The sequence below is a fragment of the Marmota monax genome, unplaced genomic scaffold, assembly GCF_021218885.2.
Source record: "Marmota monax isolate L192 unplaced genomic scaffold, Marmota_monax_Labrador192_F-V1.1 WCK01_AAM20220418_F8-fsc00023, whole genome shotgun sequence".
NCBI lineage: Eukaryota > Metazoa > Chordata > Mammalia > Rodentia > Sciuridae > Marmota > Marmota monax.
Window position 1 is genome coordinate 2,657,451 of NW_026692907.1, and position 19,273 is coordinate 2,676,723.

The 19,273-nt window shown below is 40.4% G+C and overlaps 1 long non-coding RNA gene across 1 annotated transcript; it reads left to right on the forward strand.

Annotated features, from left to right (window-relative positions):
* The first annotated feature begins 47 nt into the window (after positions 1–47).
* On the forward strand, positions 48–14,075 carry LOC124096835 (uncharacterized). Its single transcript, XR_006853024.2, has 3 exons — positions 48–299; positions 8,197–8,301; positions 12,098–14,075. It is a non-coding gene; the product is annotated as an uncharacterized LOC124096835 (long non-coding RNA).
* Positions 14,076–19,273: the final 5,198 nt, after the last annotated feature.

Here is a 19,273-nt window from a genome sequence, read left to right on the forward strand (position 1 = left end):
CTGGGGGCCTGGGCGGGGCCCGGTGAGGGGCTGGGCGGAGGGTTTGACAGGCGGCGGCCGGTTGGAGCCCTGCTCGGTCTGCGGCTCTCTGGCCACAGACCCCGGTTGGACTGAGGAGTGGCGCAGCGGGAGGGAGAGTCTGGGCACTATACCGACAGCCAGCAAGCTGAGCGTCCACGGAGCCCGGATCGACCCGGCTTCCTCCCCGCCTCTCCCAGTGGCCTCGGACAGGATCCATCACCTCTGCAGGTCGGGTTTTCCCCGGGTCTAAAGAGAACGCCACAGATGCGAACGCAGAGGTAACAGATATTAAAGTGCTTGACAGTTTTCTTGCAGAATCCAACCCGCTCTCGGAGATTTATAGCGAGTCATCAGCAAAGCTGGGACCCAACCCAGGCCTCACAGCCCACTTTATCACGTTTTGCTTTTGTGGCACGTGTTTTCCACTGGTCAGAGTCCCTTCAGGCAATAGGGTCTCAAAGTGCCTCTGGGGCCTGTACCCAGTTCCTCCTGCCTTCTGGGCTCCTGCACATACAGCAGTGTCTCAGGGGGCCCTGCCCAACATACAGGAAGAGCACTGGACAAAGAATAAGACGTCCCAGCTGAAGGTAAAGCTCAGTGAGTAAAGCACTTGCCTTATATGCGTGAGGCCTGGATTTCATCCCCAGACCAAAAGAAAAGAACAAATAAACAAAACCCTTCATCATGACTGGAAGCAATGGCTCAGATCCCCTTCCTGAGCCTCAGTTTCCTCCTGTGTAAAATGGGATTGTTCACCAGGCCTGGCCTATCTGCAAGAGCTACTGAAGAATCCAGTGTGGACCCTGAAATAGTCTCTAATGTCATCTACCCTCCGGCTTTGTCCAGTTTGCTGGTGATGAGACTTGTCTGACTTGGCACTCTTTTTGGGTCTGGTCTGTTTGTCCTTGGTCTCAAATTGAAAAATGGATGTGAAGCTTCTTACTACTGCAAAAGTGAGATTTACAGCATAGGCTTCTGCATAGAATGAGACACACCAAGCAGCATTCCCAGAATCTTGAAAACCAGGATGTTAGAACCAAAAATCATAAGATTTAATTTCCTGTAATTTATTAAACGTAGTGGCCTACAAAGAGGAATAATAGTAAGAACAACCTTGGAGTTTTAGTTACACTCACCCCTACATTTAAAGGAGGGATGATGTGTGCCTGGCTGGCAGCATCATGGTAGGGTATGGCAGAATGAGCATCAAAATCCGGGCTTCCTGACTCCCAGTCCAGTACTATACCACTCATGCTGCCTCTTATAGGAACAAGGGCTGCACGAGGCATCTCCAGGATCTTGCCTGTCTAAGGATTTGGAGCTGGGAATTGCTGCTACTTTTTATGGCAGGAGGAGAAAAGAGGTAGAAAGAAGCAAGAGTAGCTCACTAACCACTAACCAGTAGCACTCTCTAGCTCTTTCTTTCTCTCTTCTGAGGTACCAGTACTGGCTCTACTGCCAACAGTTCATGTGGCTTTAGCCAAATCATAACCTCATACTAGTTCTCGGTTTCCCCTCAAAGGTAAGAAGGTTGGAAGATCTTTGATCTTTTCAGTTCTGCCCTTCAGTGAGGCCAGGAGCTGAGTCCTCTGTCCTCCCACCCCCAACACACACACACACACACACACACACACACACCACTGAACATTTAGTCTGGACTCTGGAAACATTTACTGAATGAGTCACTTAACCAACTGGACTTGCAGGCAGAGACTCTCCAAATTTCCAAATGCAGCAACAGTTCATTCAGTTATACTGTACTGCACACCTACCCTGGGCCAGCCCACTACCTGCCTTTCCCTAAGCAAACTCACAGGTCCATCCTACCAGTACAGATGGCTTATGAGGCCCAGCAAAGCAATGAGAAGGTTAATATGTTCAATACAATAAACCTCTTAAACACAGTATAAGGCAGTGTCCCTGTGGGGATATATGGGATTCAGCAGAAATTTGGTTTTCTTAAACACAGGAAATTGTTTACAATGATTAAGGATGGAGCAAGACCTGAACTTTTCCTTTTTTAAACTTTTTCTAAATTGCTTGTGTTTTCTAACAATACATACTATCATCCTTCCCTTCCAGCAGGGGTTGTTTGAACAGTGGAATTATGGGTTATATTTTTTCTTCGTATTTTTAGTATTAAAATTAAGTTCATTAACATTTTAATTGTCAAGAACAAAACAAAGCAAAATGAAACCCACTTCTCACTTTAGACAAAAATGTGTGCTTTTCATACTCACCCATGTTCCAGCTCAAACTGTTTTATATTCTAGTCTCAAAGACAGTCTGTCTATTTGATAACGCCATCTGGATTCACCTGCCAAACTAAATACCATTTTTTCTTCTCTTACTTTGTCCTCACACCTGTGTTCCTTTCTGGGTGAATGGCTCCCTGACCAAGTCCCTCAAGTCAGTAATCTGAAAGTTATATCCTAGGCTCCTTCTCTCCCACACTCCCAAATCTGATTTGTCATAATCCACCTAACACTCCCCCTCCTCTCCATCCTCATGTTTATCCTGATTCTTCTCACTGCCTCTCTCCCCCTCTTTCTACTATTAATTATCTATTTTACACTCTGGTCTCCCTATTGATCTCCAAAACATATATCTCACCATAGTACTTCCCTGTACTGTACCAATGGCTTCCAATAGCCATCTACGTTTTCTAACCCTACCCTCAACTCAATCCATGTTCCAAGCACCGGGGAATAGTTTTCATCTCCTAGAACCCAGAACTTATATTCTTGTCTTCAGAACTGTGTATCTGAGGCCTCCTGTGCTAACACTTTCCCCGCTTATCCACCTTGCATATTCCTGCCCATAAGTCATTTAATATCCGGATCAAGTGTCCCTTTTCCCCCAGAAGCCTTCTCTGAATCCTCTGGCTAAAATCATCTTCTCACACACTCTCAGAACTCTATTTGCTTGAGTCTATCTAGAACATATCACACTGTTTTCTAAGTGCCTATTTAACAATCCACCTCTAGACTGAGCTATGGGAGGGCAGGGAGTAGCCTTTTGCATGTGTACCTCCAAAACCTAGCAGATATTTTTGCACAAAGTCAGGATGAGGCAAATGTTTGCTGAATTATTGGATCAGTTACCAAAGAGTGATCACTACTTTCTTTGCTTGCCTGCATTTCTATGTAAGTGCTTCCTCTCGCCATCTTTGTCCAGGGGTGTTTTAGTCAGCTTTTGCAACCAAGATACTCAACAAAAACAACTTAGAAGAGGAAAAGTTTATTTTGGCTCACTGTTTCAGAGGTCTTAGTTCATAAACAGCCAACTCCGTTGCTCTAGGCCCAAGGTGCGGCAGCACATCATGGGGGAAGGGCCCTGCAGAGGAAAGCAGCTCCCCTCATGGCAGTAAGGAGGGAAAGAGAAGGGGTGGGGGGGTGAGGAGAGAGAAAGAAAGAGAGGGGGCTGCAGGGCGGATGCACCCTTCTAGGGCATGCCCCTACTGGCCCATCTCCTCCAGACACACACACACACACACACACACACACACACCCTGCCTTCAGTAAGCACCTCAGCAGGTCTTGGTTACTTACCTGGAGGGTAACCTACACCTTGGTCCCACCTGGATTGGGTTATTATAGTTCCCAACTAACCTTAATAACAGGACATGGTCATACCAAGAGATGCCTACAGGATCTCCTGAATTCTAGGCATACTCTTCCTTCCCTCCATTGTGGAGAGTAGTCCAATCTCCCATTGGTAATCTAGATCAATCTCCCCCACCAATACCAAAACTCCCTTCTTAGCCTGTTGACTGAGAAGCATGAGGAGCCCAAAGCTGCCGGGGGGTAGTATTGACTTCCAGTTCAATATAAGTATACGTTGGGCAAATAGCTGAGGTAAAAATAGGTATTTCTGTCTCAGGTCTCCTGCACCCTGGAGACAGAAGAAAAAGGAATGGAGGCGATGAATGTCATACTGTTTACTCTGATACTCTTTCTTGTAGCAAGGCCCAACTTTACATTCATTGTGCCAGATACTATGATCCTCCCATATGTGATCTCATTTAATCCAGACAAGACCACTGAGATAAAGAGGTGACTGCCCCAATTTTATAGGTAAGAAAGTAAAAGTACAAAATTAAGTGATTTGCCAAAGTTCTCACAGTTAAAAGTGCCTGGCTCCCATACATCTGTGGCCAACTGATTTTCAATAAGAATGCCAAAACCCCTTGCTGAGGAAAGAGCAGGCTTTTCAACAAATGACAGTGGGAAAACTAGATATCCACAGGCAAAACAATGAAGTTAGACTCCCCTATCTCATACCATATACAAAGAATAATTCAGAATGGACTGATGATCTAAATATAAGAGTAAAAACAATAAAACACTCAGAAGAAAACTTATGGGTAAATCTTCTTGAGTTCAGATCTGGCAATGAATTCTTTGATGGCACCAAAAACATGAGCAACAGAAGAAAAAATAGATAAATTGGATTTCAACAAATATGAAAACTTTTCTGCATTAAAGACATTATCAAAGCAGTGAAAAGACAACCTAGCTGGGTGTTGTTGTGCACACCTGTACTCCCAGCTACTCAGGAGGCTGAGAAGAATTGCTTAAGCCCAGGGATTCAAGACCAGCCTGGGCAACATAGCAAGGACTCACCTTAAACATACACACACACACACACACACACACACACACAAAATGAGAGAAAATATTTACAAATCACACATCTGATAGGGGTCTAGTATCTAGAATATATAGAAAATCTTGGATGGGTGCTGTAAAACATTCATTTGGAAATTCCATAGAATGGCTTCTTTCAAGGTTATGGCCCTGGTGCTGTCAGGCTGAGGGACACGAACAAGTCACCATCCCTGGATCCTGAATACCACACCTGTCAAATAAAGATATCTGACCTATCAGGGCTTCCAGAGAGACTCAGTGAAAAGGTAGAAAATATAAATCAACCAGAAAAACAAAGATAATGATTGATTATTAATGAAGTACCCAACTATTTCTTGCACTATTTCTAGTATTCATCTTACAACAACAACTTTTAAAGACAAAACGCTAGAGAATTCCAATATGGAATGGTCACAAAGGACCACCAAGGATGTTTTAAATAAAAATTTATATGAGAATAAGAACCAATTTAAATGAGGAATAGAAGGAAACTTTCTCAACCAAATAAAGCATATCCTTTTGTACAAAACCAACCAAACAACAAAAACACCAAAACCTACAGCTAACATCACATAGTCACCTCTACATTTAGTATAAAGACCTCTGAATGCTTTCCCCAGGATCAAAAACAAGTTAAGGATATCTGTTTCATATTCTGATTCAATAGCATCCTGGAAGTTCTAGCAACTTCAGTAAGGTAAGAAAAAGAATAAAAAATATACAGGCTGAAAAGGAAGAAATAAAACTCTCTATTGGCTGGTGACATGATTGTCTACAAAGAAAATCCCACAGAAGGGCTGTAGCTCAGTGGCAGAGTGCTTGCCCTGCATGCGTGAGGGACTGGGTTCGATCCTCAGCACCACGTACAAATAAGTTAAAAAAATAAATGTCCATTGATAACTAAAACAATGTTTAAAAAAAAAGAAAATTCCATGTAATCTCTATACTCAAAAACAAAACAAAAACCTCCTAGAAGTAATAGATGAGTTTACCAAAGTTTCAGGACACAAATTTAATATTTAAAAATCCGTAGCATTTATTACCATTGCACTGAAAAATTCTTAGATGCAAATCTAACAAAATATTTACAGAACCTGTATGCTGAGAACTACAAAACACTAAAGAATGAAACTAAAAAGGCCTAAATAAATGCAATGATATACCAGGTTCATAGTTTGAAAGACTAAATGTTATTATTATAACATTTAATTAATAATAATTAATATAATTTCTTAAGATGTCAATTCACCTTAAATTTGCCTGTAGATTTAATACAACTTCAATCAAAATCCCAGTAGGATTTTTTTAAAGAAATAATAACCCAATTCTAAAAAGCAAAGGAACTAGAATAGCCATTTAAAGCAACAAGCTAGAGGACTCCCAACCTGCTTTTAAAACCCACTGTAAAGCTATATCATCATGACAGTGTGGTGTTGGCAAAAAGATATATACATAAACCAATGAAATAGTGAGTCCATAGATAGATCCACATATTGGCCACAAGATTTTTGTCAACATTACAAAGGCAATTCAGTGGAAGGATACTCTTTGTGTGTGTGCCCGCGCGCACTCGCGACATGCACATGTATATGCACAATATATGCTGGGAATTGAACCTAGAGGTGCTCTATTACTGAGCTACATCCCCAGCCCTTTTATTTTGTATTTTGAGACAGAGTCTCACTAAGTTGTCTTGAACTTGTGATCTTCCTGCCTCAGCCTCCGGAGTCACTGGGATCACAGGCATCCATCACCATACCCAGCACAAAGGAGTTCTTGAAGTCTTGAAGGAGATGTGTAGACCCACAAAACCTCCTTAGAGTGGTCAGAAGACAATGGCTAGGAGTGTAAGAAGGAAGAACCAAGTTCGGCCTTCCAGAGCACTCTACATTCTCATCCAATGATATTGCTGCCTGAGACTCACAGAGCTTCTGACCACTGGAATTATACAAATGGATGCATGACACAAGGCCCAGACCATTAGGGAGAAAGACTCCATGCTGAGAGGATGTGAAGTGGGAAGGGAGATTTCGAGGGCCAAGGAAGCTTTCCTGTGGAGGTGATGGCTAAACAAGAACCAAAGAGGATGAGAAGCTATTGGTTGCTGAGCTGAGGAAAAGCTTCCACCAGATAACAGTACGCAGAAAAACTCAGAAACTCAGGAACTGAGTTCCCTTCCAGGCAGTGTGACTGGAGCTGCAGAGTGAGGGACAGGAGGGCACCAAAGGAGACTGGGGAAGGGAACGTGCGTGCTGGGTCCTGAAGGCACTGAAGGATTTCAGGGAGAGGGACATGATCAGATCTGTTCTAAAAACAGTCTGTCAACTGTCGTGTGGAGAACCAACTGAGAAAGAGGCAAGAGTAGATGCTGGAAGAAGAGGCAGAAGTCCAAAAGAGAGCTGCTGAGGGGTCTGGACTTGGTGTCAGAGCTGTGGGGATGGGCAGAAGGGGCTAGAAGGCTGCTTTACTTAGGAAACAAACTGGACACGCCTGGGTGATGGGGATAAAGGGACATGAGAGGCTGGGTGTCTGGAAGAACAGTGGCTTTAGAGTTTGGAACTTCCCCTGGGTGGCCCAAGGCATTCTTTGTCTTTAGTAGTGGTTTCCAGAAGCAAAGAAGATGTCACAATTACCAGACTCCTAAGTTAGACCCCTTCCTCCTGTTCATCACATGCAATTGCTTTTCTATACAAATTTTAATTGGTTTTCAACAGAATCAGACTTAATAGAAAATGCACATCAAATGCTGTTAATGAAGACAATAAGATTTTGACAGCTTGCAAAATTGTGAGGGACAATGTGGGTTATCTGTATAGAAGGGGCCTGCTGAGGAAGCACTCAGTACCATGCCCTGGGAGGTGTTCTGGCACACGTGACTACATATACACATTCAACAGACAGCAATCCTATGAAGAGGGAATACTGTCCTACTATAGATGCTGGAAATGAGATCCCAGGATGTTAACTGACTTGCCTGAGGTCTCAAAGAGGGCAAGTGGAAGATTCAGGGTTCAGCCTTAGGTCTACCTGACCCCAAATGCCACCATCTTTCCATTGTCACCACACCTTACCTTCAGCTGAACTGGACCCTTCCTCTCCTTCTGTATAGAAGGCCTTCCCAGCTGGCCACTCTCGTCCCAGTCTGTCCAGGTCTCCAAAGGCATGCTCCATCCCAATCAAACACCAAACATACAGAGCCCCTATCTTACTGTCTCCTGAGACCACCATACTCACTGTCCCTCTCAGAGCACTTATTTTCTGTCATATTGTTACACACTTATTTGTGGATTTACTGTATTCCCAATAAGAAGCTATAGAGTCCTTGAAGGCAGGGACTTCATCTGTGTATCACGGATGTTTAGTGGTTTGTGGATTCAACAGGTCAAAAAGTTAGAAAATGAGGTCAAACAATGCATCCATGAGCAAAAACAGAACAGCTGATTATTCAAATTTTTATTAATTTTTCCCTACCAAATAAATAGCAAGTTCATAAAAATATTATATAGATTCATATGCTTCTTTTCAGGCACATAAGAAAGTCTTCTAGACTTATATGCAGAAAGCACTCTAAACAACTGAAGAATGAAGCTGACTTCATAAGTCATTTTGAAATGAATCTTCCAATTGACCGGTGAGTCCTTGCTTCCCCAATGTTGAAGAATAACACCAGGGAAGCACGCTGAGGCAAGGTCAGAGTGGAAAATTAGAAGTTTATTAAAGGACTTCTCCAGGAGGAAGAAGGGGACCCAAGAGGTGGAATCCACTGAAGGGCATTGAAGGGCAAATATGTTCCCCTTTTTATAGTTTTTGGTGATGGAATGTAGGTGGGAAGGTCCGAAGGGTTGGGACACAGGTGGGCCAAAGAAGTAATACAGGCATTTACCAGTCAAGTTTGCTGTTCATTAACATTTCTTTGGGATGGGCTATCTTCAAATCTGTTGGGGGCTGTTTCCTGGGCTTCATTAACATTTCTTTGGGATGGGCTATCTTCAAACCTGTTGAGGGCTGTTTCCTGGGCTTCCTTAACATTCCAAGAGTTGCTCAACTTTTCCGGAAACTCATTCTCAACATGGCCTCCATTTTAGATTTCACTCGATATTAGACCCGATTTACCTAACTACACTGACTATCTAACTTTAAATCTGGCTTCACAATTACAAAATCAGCTTTAAACATTTGATAGACATCTTCTTGTATAATCTTCTGTTCAAAGACTTTCTTTTACGAAACCCATATTTACCTTCTTGTGTACCAAATTCAATTCACACAATGTTACAGTTAGAAGACAACTTAAAAATTATTCAGTCCAGTTCTTTGGTCTTGCAGTTGAAATGGAGGTTTAGTGATATGGAATCCTAGCTCAAGTTCACAGGGCTAGATAGTGCCAGAGGTAAGACTAGAACTCAATTCTTCCAAAACTGAACTCAAGGAAAGAGACTGCTAGCAGCCCTCCTGGACATCCTTTCTTTCCTTTTCCTCCAGTAACTGAAAAAAACAGCTTCATTAAGGGATTACACACAATCCCTAAAAGGCCTTTCCCAGACACACACACCCCCCACCAGATATGGCCATGTGACTACACTTTAGCCAATGAGATATAAGCATAGGTGTGTAGACTTTCAGGAAGGGAGGAATGCCCCATTCTACTTCTTTCTTCTGATTATCTGGAATGGAGCCCTGAATTCCTGATAACCTCAGGGAGTCACCAGAGCAGCGCTGGACAGTCTATTTCTGCATCTTTTATGTGAGGAAAACATAAAATCAAATTGCTACTACTTGATCTACCTCTTTTTTTTTCCTTTTAATTTTCAGTTATATGCAACCAAACTTAACTCATCCATTCGGGCTTCCCACCCCACCCCATAAACCTGTTCCCCCATCTCGGCAAGTGGCAATTCCATTCTACTAGCCACTCAGGTCAAAAACCTTGAAGTCAGTACTAATGATTTTATTTCTTTCATACCCTTACAAGTCCACCAGCAGAACTTTCAAGGCCATAGCTCTGGTCCTAGCTACCATCCTCTGCTGGTTTATACCAGTGGCCTCCAAAGGAGTCTCCCAGCCTTCATTCTTTCCTGCCACCTCCCCACCCCCATTCCCAGTCTACTTTCCATACAAGAGCCAGACTTGACTTTTTAAAACAAGACACCCTACCATGTTACTTCTTTGCTCAGGACTTGCAGTGGCTCCTCCTGATTTAGTGAGAGCAAAGTCCTTTCAGAGTTACTGGCCTGATGAGGTCTGGTCCCAACCCCCCAGGCACCTGACCTCACTATGCACCCCTCACCCACTGAGCCCCAGTGCAGTGCCCTTACCCTTGTTGGTGTCCCTTGAAGTCATCCTGCAAGCTCCTGCCTTGGGGCCTTTCTCTCCCCACAGATATCCACAGGTTCTCTCCTTACCTCCTTCAGGCCGCTGACTACATATCCTTTCATCAGGGAGAAGTTCCCTGACTACCCTGTCTAACACAAAACCCCACTCCACTCTCCACTAGTTCTTCAGAACATTCACCACCACTTTTTGTTATGTTCATCACCCATCACTGCCCACTGGAAGGATAAACCCATTTGTCTTGTTCCTATTATGCTCTCAGCGCCCAGAACAGTGCCGAGCATGCGGTAGGAGCATGCTCAATGCATGTTTACAGATAGGATGGATGAACAAATGAATGCTAAGCCTGTGTCCTTTAGGTATTTCACGCTGCCTCTGATTAAAATCCAGGTACAAGTGTATCGTTTATAAGGCCATTTGCTCCAGGGGCAAGTACTGCTACTGTAGCTACTTGCTATCCCTGTGTAAACTTGCTAAATATTTACTGACAATAAAAATCAGCCAGCTTTGTCTTATTAGTTAACTATTCCAATCATAATTACAATGGCTAATAGCAACCACAAAACCCTAAAAATTTAGAAATAAGAACAACAGGCAGCAACAGCTCACCAGGCCAATTTGTGAGAATCCTGAGTCAAATGTTCTTTTTTATAGCACCCCTAAATGCAAAACCTTTCCTTTCTGCTCTCAGTGAGGAGGGTCAAACTGACCACTCGCTACCCAGTGAGGTACACAGCTGTCCTCTCAGATGTCCCAGCTTTGTGGGAAAGCCCAGTGGTGAATCTCAAAACTTGAATAAATAAAAGTCCACTGAGAGCTATCTTTTCAGATACAAACTACTCCTTTTCAGAGTTGGAAATTTTTAGTTGGTCTCCAAAACTGAACTAATAAGTCTTCTACTAAAATGAGTTAAGTCTTAAGGGCAACATTTTTGGAGACAGTGCATTATCTCCCAGAGCCTGACAGAGCGCCACACTTCCAAGAAGGCCTAAGAAGCCAAGCCCAGCTTTTTCAGGCAGAGGGCAGACAAGTTTTATAAGGGGGGGGGGGGGGACGACTATTTCTAAGGTTTGGCTTTGAGAATACACAGTTCTCTCATAGATCTTTGGTGACTGTTGTTTTGCGCTGCTAAAATATTCCTTCTTTGGGATAAAAACACGCTCCCCAAACACTTAAGAGCTTGATTTTAAAAACATCTCCCTGCCTCTGAATCCATTTCCATTAACTGTGTCCCTAGGCAAATCATTTCACTTCTCTTCCCCTTAGGTTCCTCTTAAAGAATGCTGGCTCTTAAAAATAATGTGTGCAGAGTGTGGTGCACAAGTCCAGCCCTTAGCAGGTGCTCAATAAATGATAGCTACTGTCACTCCATGAGCAACTATCTACAGAAACCTACTAGGGACATCAGCACTTTTTAACATAACATATGCAAATGACTCATTTTTTTGTAGAGCACTTGGAAGACAGAAAAAATATGAATTAAATTAATCCCCTACCAGTACTGTGAATAAAACTTCCCACACACAGTAGTGGACAATTTTTCCTCTAACAACTTTGAAATAGTGACCTCTGCTGGCCAGTGGAAAACACGAGCCTTCCAATCAACTCTTCCATGACCAAGCAAGGTCTGAGTGAGTCAGGCTTGGTCCCTATCCCTGGAACTAAAACCAGGTGTTGCTTTACAAGGGACAGAAATCGTCACAAGGGTTACCACGATGTAATTGGGATGTTAACAAAATTAAAGGCCGGCCTTTCCATTTGCTCATCCGCCCAGAAGCTTCTTTTTTTTTCAAACTCCATGGTCTCCTATTTTTAAAAAGTCATAATTGCATGCAAATGTTATAGCAGAAAAACAACGCAAGGGGGGCATTAAAAATCAATCTTCCATGTAAGCTTCAGATTTTCCAGCATGAAAATCCAAAAGCAGAAGTGGTGACAAGTGTGTAGAAAACAGAGTGAAAAAGTCAGAATGCATCATTAAGAATGTTACAACCAAAGGAGGGGAAAAAAAACCTCTGCGAGCACATGTCTGATTCAGCTGGGATGAACAACCAACTACAAAGGCGGCTTTTAAAAACCCTGCAAACTTCTTACAGATATGACTGGGAAAGCCAACAAGGAAGCAGTGAGGAGGACCCTTCTCTTCAGACGGAAAGATGCTTGATGGAAGAGGCTGCTCAAGAGTCTGTCGGCTGGGATGGTTAGATAGAAAGCCTATTCCCACCTCATAGGGTGTGAAATGAAACAGGGGTTGAAAACTGGCAGCCACAGGGCTGTGGAGATTGGTTTGGCACTAGCTGTATTTTAAAAAATTAATTAATTGCCAACATTTTAAAATGGATATTTCATACCAAAAATCCAAATTTCTGCCTTATGAACAAATGGAGAGATGTGGACACACTGGGTCTCCCATAGCAACAGTCAATTAGAGGCAACAGCAGCAGCAGGCATCCATTTAGATGAGGAATCTGCTCCCCACTTTTCTGCATCCCCTACGGGGTCAGCTTGTCATCTCATCACCCCCCCAGCTTTTGTAAACACTAAGTCTGATAAACCCTGAGTTAATAACAACTCTAAGACAGTGATGATGAGTTCATCGCAGTTTGTACAAATATCAGGTGCAAAGTACTTTCGCAGTGCTAGGGACATAGAGAATAAAACATGAGGGCTGGGCATATAGCTCAGTTGGTAGAGTGCTTGCCTTGCATGCACAAGGGCCTGGGTTCTATCCCCAGCACCAAAAAAGAAAAAAGAAAAAAAAAAAAAAAAAGATAGGACTGGGCTGGGGTTGTGGCTCAGTTGTAAAGCACTTGCCTAGCATGCATGAGGCACTGGGTTCTATCCCCAGCACCACATAAAAATAAAACAAAATAAAGGTATTCTGTCCATCTACAACTAAAAAAAAAAAAAAAAGAATAAGACATGATCTCTGAACCCAAGGAATTCAGACCACTGGAAAGGAGAAAGTACATTGGTTATTATTATACATGACAGCATGTGTATTGTGAAGGTAAAGACATGGTGGAGATTGAAGTGAGTAAACCTGTATTCTAGTTTTTTGAGATGATACTTAGCTCACTCACATCCAGTCTTTCTCCTTTTTATTTATTTCCTTTTTTAAAATTTTTTTTAGTTGTAGATGGACACAATACCTTTTTGTTTATTTATTTACTTATATTTATGTGGTGTGTAGGATGGAACCCAGGGCCTCACACATGCCAGGCAAGCGCTCTGCCACTGAGCCACAACCCAAGCCTGTAGTCTTTCTCCTTTTCTAATATATGGATTTAAAGATATCAGTTCCCTTCTAAGTATGGCCTGAGCTTTATCTCACAAGTTGCAACATGTACTTATTACCATTCATTGAAAAATATTTTTCTGATATCTATCTATGGTTTCTTCTTTGACCTGTGATTTTAAAGTGTATTTCTTAATTTCAAAACATATGGAATGCTGTAATTCTCAAATTTATCTCCACCTTAATTGCCTTAGACAAACATACTCTATTTTAATCCTTTGAAATTTGTCGAGATTTGCTTTATGAACTAACATATGGTCAGATGTGTAAACATTCAACATGAACTTGAAAAGAATACATGTTCTTCAGTGGGCAGGTGCAATGTGCCTTATGTATACACTAGACCAAGTTTGTTGATTTAGCCCTTCAAATATTCTATATCCTTAATGATTTCTAAAATCTCAGTTCTATCAATAACTAAGAGGTATGTAAAAAATCTTGTTGATTGTGGATTTGTCCATTTCTCCTTGTGGTCCTAACAATTTTTATGTACTTGTTGTTAAAACATAACATACATGAAAGTACATGAGACTCACATATGTGGTTCAGTGAAGTTTTATATGTACACAAACACATAACCCAAGTCAGATAGACACTTATAGCACCAGTCTTACTCATACAAAGACAATATGCTTCTTTCTTCCCCAGTACCACTTTCACCTGTTCTTGAAAAGCATAAAATACAATCATGGTACATATTCCATTGTGTCTGACTTCTTTTGCTTAACATGCCTATGAGCTTCCTTCATGTTGTTAAATAAAGTAGTTATTTGTTCTTTTGGTTTCTATGTCACATTGATTACAAAATTATAGCATAATTTATTTATCCCTTCTACTGTTGATGGACATTTGATTTGTATCCAATTTAGGATGATTATGAAAAACTCTGTTATAACCATCCTTGTAAACATGATTTTTGGAGAGTATATTCTCTCATTTCTCTTAGGCATATACCAATTTGTGCAACTGATAGGTCCTAGAGTAGGTACATGCTGAGTTTTAGCAGATATTGACAATTTTTTACTCCTTTCAGCAATCGTATTTTAATTTTTCTGCATCTTTAACATGTTATCAATCTTTTTGGCCCATCTGATGGTTATTTAGTTCTATCTCACTGTATTTAATTTTTATATTCCTAATAACTAACAGTGTTGAATACCTACCTAATCTTACAGGAAATGTGGATAAACTCCTTTTTGGAAGTGCTTTTTCATCTTTTACCCTATTGTTTTTTGTACTTTAAGGAAAGGATATCAGGTGCATTAGGGTCTTTCTTTCTCTCTTATAAGGCTTTTTAAGTATACTTTGTCAAAATAGGACTATATTGGCTTTATACATATTTGCATGTTTATCCTATCTTTATTTTCACTTTATCTATCCTTATGTTTTAGATGTGTCTCTTGTTATCAGCAAACAGTTGAATTTTTAAATTCAGTTAATGATCTTTGCTTTCTTAGTTAGAACATTTAGTCCATTTATATTTAATGTAATTATTGACATATCTTGGTTTAAATTTACATTTTATTGTGTATTCTATTGACCCTGTTTTATATTTTTTATCTTCTGTTTTCTTTTAGATCGTCTTTTGTTTTCCCACTTCTTTCCCTGTCTTAGCTTGAAACTTCTATTCTTTTAGTGGTTATCTTTAAATTACATTTTTAATATAAGAAAGCCTACTACCGGAATTTTTATTCTTCCTAATGTAAAGCCCTTAGAACACTTTTAACACCCAAGTATTTCAATTTTTCTGCCATTGTATTGTATACTCTAATCTATATATTTTCTAATCTATATATTTAAAACCCTATCCAGTGATTCAGGAGGCCGAGGCAGGAGGATCACAAGTTCAAAGCCAGCCTTAGTAACTTAGTGAAGACCTAAACAATTTAGTGAGACCTTGCCTCAAAAAATAAAAAGGGTTGGAGATCTTCTGGTTTCAATCCCTGGTATCAATGAAAACAAACAAACAAACAAACAAAAAACCTGTAAGGCATTGTTGCATAAATCAACATTCACATTTGCCTTTTTTCTTGTCTTTAATTTCTTTCTGCTTCTTTGAAAAAACAAACAAACAACAACAACAACAACAAAAAACTGCTCTACAAATTAAATTCCTTTTAGTGTGGCCTGTTGACAAAAATCTCCGTTTTTGTTTGTCTGAGAATGTCTTTGTTTCCCCAGTCATTTTTGAAGATTGATACTGGATATGGAATTCTATGTTAGTAGATTCCTTTCAGGGCATTTTTCTGTTCTAGAATTTCTGTGGTTCTTTTTCAATTTAAGTTTTTTATAAATATATAAACACATTTTATATATATATATATATATATATATATATATATATATATATACATACACACACACACACACCCACACACACACACAGTTTCTAGTTCTCTAATGAATTAGAATTTGTTTTAATCTCATTGAACAAAGTGATCATAATTATTTTAATGTCTGATAATGCTAATATCTGGAGCTACTATGGGTCTCTTTGTTGCTTTTGTTTTCATTTATGTTATCTTTTCCTGTGCTTGGTCATTTTTGTGGAAATTTATTGGTGGAAATAATTGAGACTTAGGGTGTTTTCTCCCCCAGAGGATTTATGATAGCTTTTACTAGGACTTGGAGATACTGACACAAGTCATTTCAATCCAACTTAATGAAGACTGAAACTCAAATTACAATTTGGGAGATCCTCATCGTCCTTTCTCCTATCTTTATTTTCATTTTATTTATCCTTATGTTTTAGATGTGTCTCTTGTTATCAGCAAACAGTTGAATTTTTAAATTCAGTTTAATGATCTTTGCTTTTTTTAGTTAGAACATTTAGTCCATTTATATACAGCCCAGAGCTAGGGGGTTTACTGGCTCCTTTTCACAGACTCTGAACTCTAAATTTCATCCTCCATCCTGGGAGATTCTAGGAGCCACCCCTACACCTCCACGCCATGCTCATCTACAAAGGCAGGCTCTCAGAAACCACCTGGCACTGCAAGACCATATCCCTCTATCCTGTTTAGATTCCCTGGAAAAGTGATCCATTTAGGCTAATTTCTTCCCATCAGGAATTTGATTGGCATTCAGAAAACAGCTGGTCAGTCTCTATTACTTGTAAACTCAGGTGCTAAAGGGGAGCTGGAGGAAGTGGCAGAAACCCAACTGGCAGTAAGAATAAAGCACTGATGCAGGCAGAGGTAGAGAATCATTGGGATCCTAAGAGCTTTTCAGGTTCTCTGTAGGGTCTAGAAGCAGATCTATAGTTAGGCTTACCAAGACTTCCCTGCACTCTTAGGACCAACTTTCCTTTCTATCTGAAGCTAATTTGAAGTAGAAATTGTCACTGCATCTGAGTCATGGCAGGAAGGAATCAGTGGACTATTATTAATGGATTGAGATATAAAATGAGAAGAGTCAATATAGCTTGAAAAGAGTACCAAGGTAAAACTGATTAAGATGTCATCCTCCAATATTTCTCTGCCCATGACATCCCACAGGATTTCCAGAACCACTTTATCCCCAGGATCACTTGCAAGGCATACCCAACAGTGTCGGGTAAGATACATGTGTGCAGAACATGAGCACTGGAGGGTACGGTAAAGTCATATAGCTTTGCAAAATAAGGCAGATGACCAAGTTGGTTAGCACCATGACACCTAAGGACATACTATGTTTAATGAAGAAAAAAATCCAAAAAGGCTTAGAGAGGGTACAAAGACAGTCAACAGTTATTGCTGAGAACAGGCCAGAAGCAGAGTAGATGCTCAATCAACAGTAAGACATATCAATTTTGTAAATAAGTAGAAAAAGCATTGTTTGCAAGCCCTCCATACTTCTTCCACACATGATGAACTCTTTGAGGGCAAGTCTATAACTGTAACACCAGTTCCTAGTACAGGGACTGGCATGCAGTAGGCAATGAATGAATGATGAATGAGCAAATGGAAGAATTAAGCAGCATTTTACAAAAATACATCCTACAATTCCTTCTATTAAACTTTCAAGTCAGATGTTTCAGATTTTAGGAAGGCAATAATTATGCATATTATATGACACTCCCCATGGAATCTAGAACAGCACCTCATAATCAAACACTTTACAATGAAATGGAAATAGCCACACTATCTGAAATAAATTAGGTCTATAAAATGGTCTCACATCAATTCAGGTCAGGTTTATCATCACTAATCTTGCCATAAAACAATCTTCTGGATTTCATAATAGTACAGATCCAGTTTTGCTAAAGTTAGTGATTTGCTAAATCCTAGAAGGAATGGAGCTCATAGTGTGCAAGAGGAAGCAGATTTGTAACCAGCTTAATCAATGGGATAAGGCAAAAAAAAAAAAAAAAAAAAGAACAAGCATTGAAAAGACACTGAAATCTACCCAGGAATATGCAGGAAGGCTAAATAAGTCATTCTGAAGAATGGGAAATTTGCCAAAATGACAGAAACTCAAGTAAAGGGAACACATTACACAATGGTGTGAAAGAGCGATTCATGTATCATGTCACCTGCTGTAATTTCAAGGTAAGTATTAAGTACCTTCATATTTGTCTGCATTAACTTCAGGGTCAAATTATAAACTTCAAGCTTTCAATAAATCAGATGGAAGAACTCCACTTTACAGCAAGAGTTGTTATGTTTCCTTCATACAAGAGAATACCACAGGAGAAGTCCACAACAGTGTTTCTCCAAGTGCAGTTTCCTAATTAGCAGTACTAGCACCACCTGGACACTTGTTAGAAATGCAAATTCTTAGCCCCACCCCAGACTTAATCAGTAGTTTAGGAGACAGGATCAGTAACCTCTGACCTAATAAGCTCTTCAAGTGATTCTCATGTGTGCTGAAGTTTGAAGACCTCTCATCTAGAATAAACCTTTTTCAGTGTGATTTTTCAGACAGTCTGCTTAGACTTTATCAAAAACTGTATCACTTGAGGGGCTGGTGTTGTGGCTCAGTGGTAGAGCACTTGCCTAGCATGTGTAGGCACTGGGTTTGATCCCGAGCACCACATTAAAAAATAAAATAAATAAAAAGTTATACATATTAAAAAAACTATATCACTTGGGAACTAGGCCAGACTCTGCATATCTACTAAACAATCCATGTGATTCTGGTGGCCTCTTTCTGAATGTCATTACATAAGATTACAAATTCTCTGAAGACAGTTCATTCCTAAGAGATGTGCTGTAACACTCAGTAAATGTTCTTGATTAGTTAGGTTCACATCAGTTTGCATATTTTTTTTAATATTTATTTTTTAGTTGGACACAATATCTTTATTTATTTATTTTTATGTGGTGCTGAGGATTGAACCCAGGGCCTCACACGTGCTAGGCAAGTGCTCTACCATTAAGCCACAATCCCAGCCCTCAGTTTGCCAGGGCTGCTTAGGAGCCTGACTGAGAACTATGGGAGTACATGTTCATCCTACCCCCTTTCTTGCTCCTCAAAACAATACAGAATTTGCTTACTTAAAAACAGTGGTCAGCAAGTTGCTAAGAATAGTTAGATTGTTAGCTATTTGGTTTTAAAGAAAGATGACTATGGGTTGGGAAAGCATGAGAGGAAGTTGAGCGTCTTAGTACCTCAGCTACCCAGAGGTGAAGTTCAGACTAACTTAAGTAAGGTTGACAGGCACAACTGTTAGCCTGGGGGAATATGATCCCTTTAGAAACAAAATTTTGGCAAGAAAAGAAACCTCTTTTAAGCGATGGCTTTCAGCACCTGAACCCTTCGTTTAGCTCTGGAAGAAAGACAGCCAAGACAACAAGGAGAGACTGTTAGAATTTAGGCTCCTAAGAGCTATCACTAAACACAGATCACCCACAGTATTAGTCTGGTTAAGAGCTAAAACAGATTGCTCAAAAAGTCAGGTTTTATAAGCAACAATTCTAAGATTAAATTGCATTGGTTAAGGAAACACACACACTTACAAGAAATTAAATAACTGACCTTGTAGACAAAAATA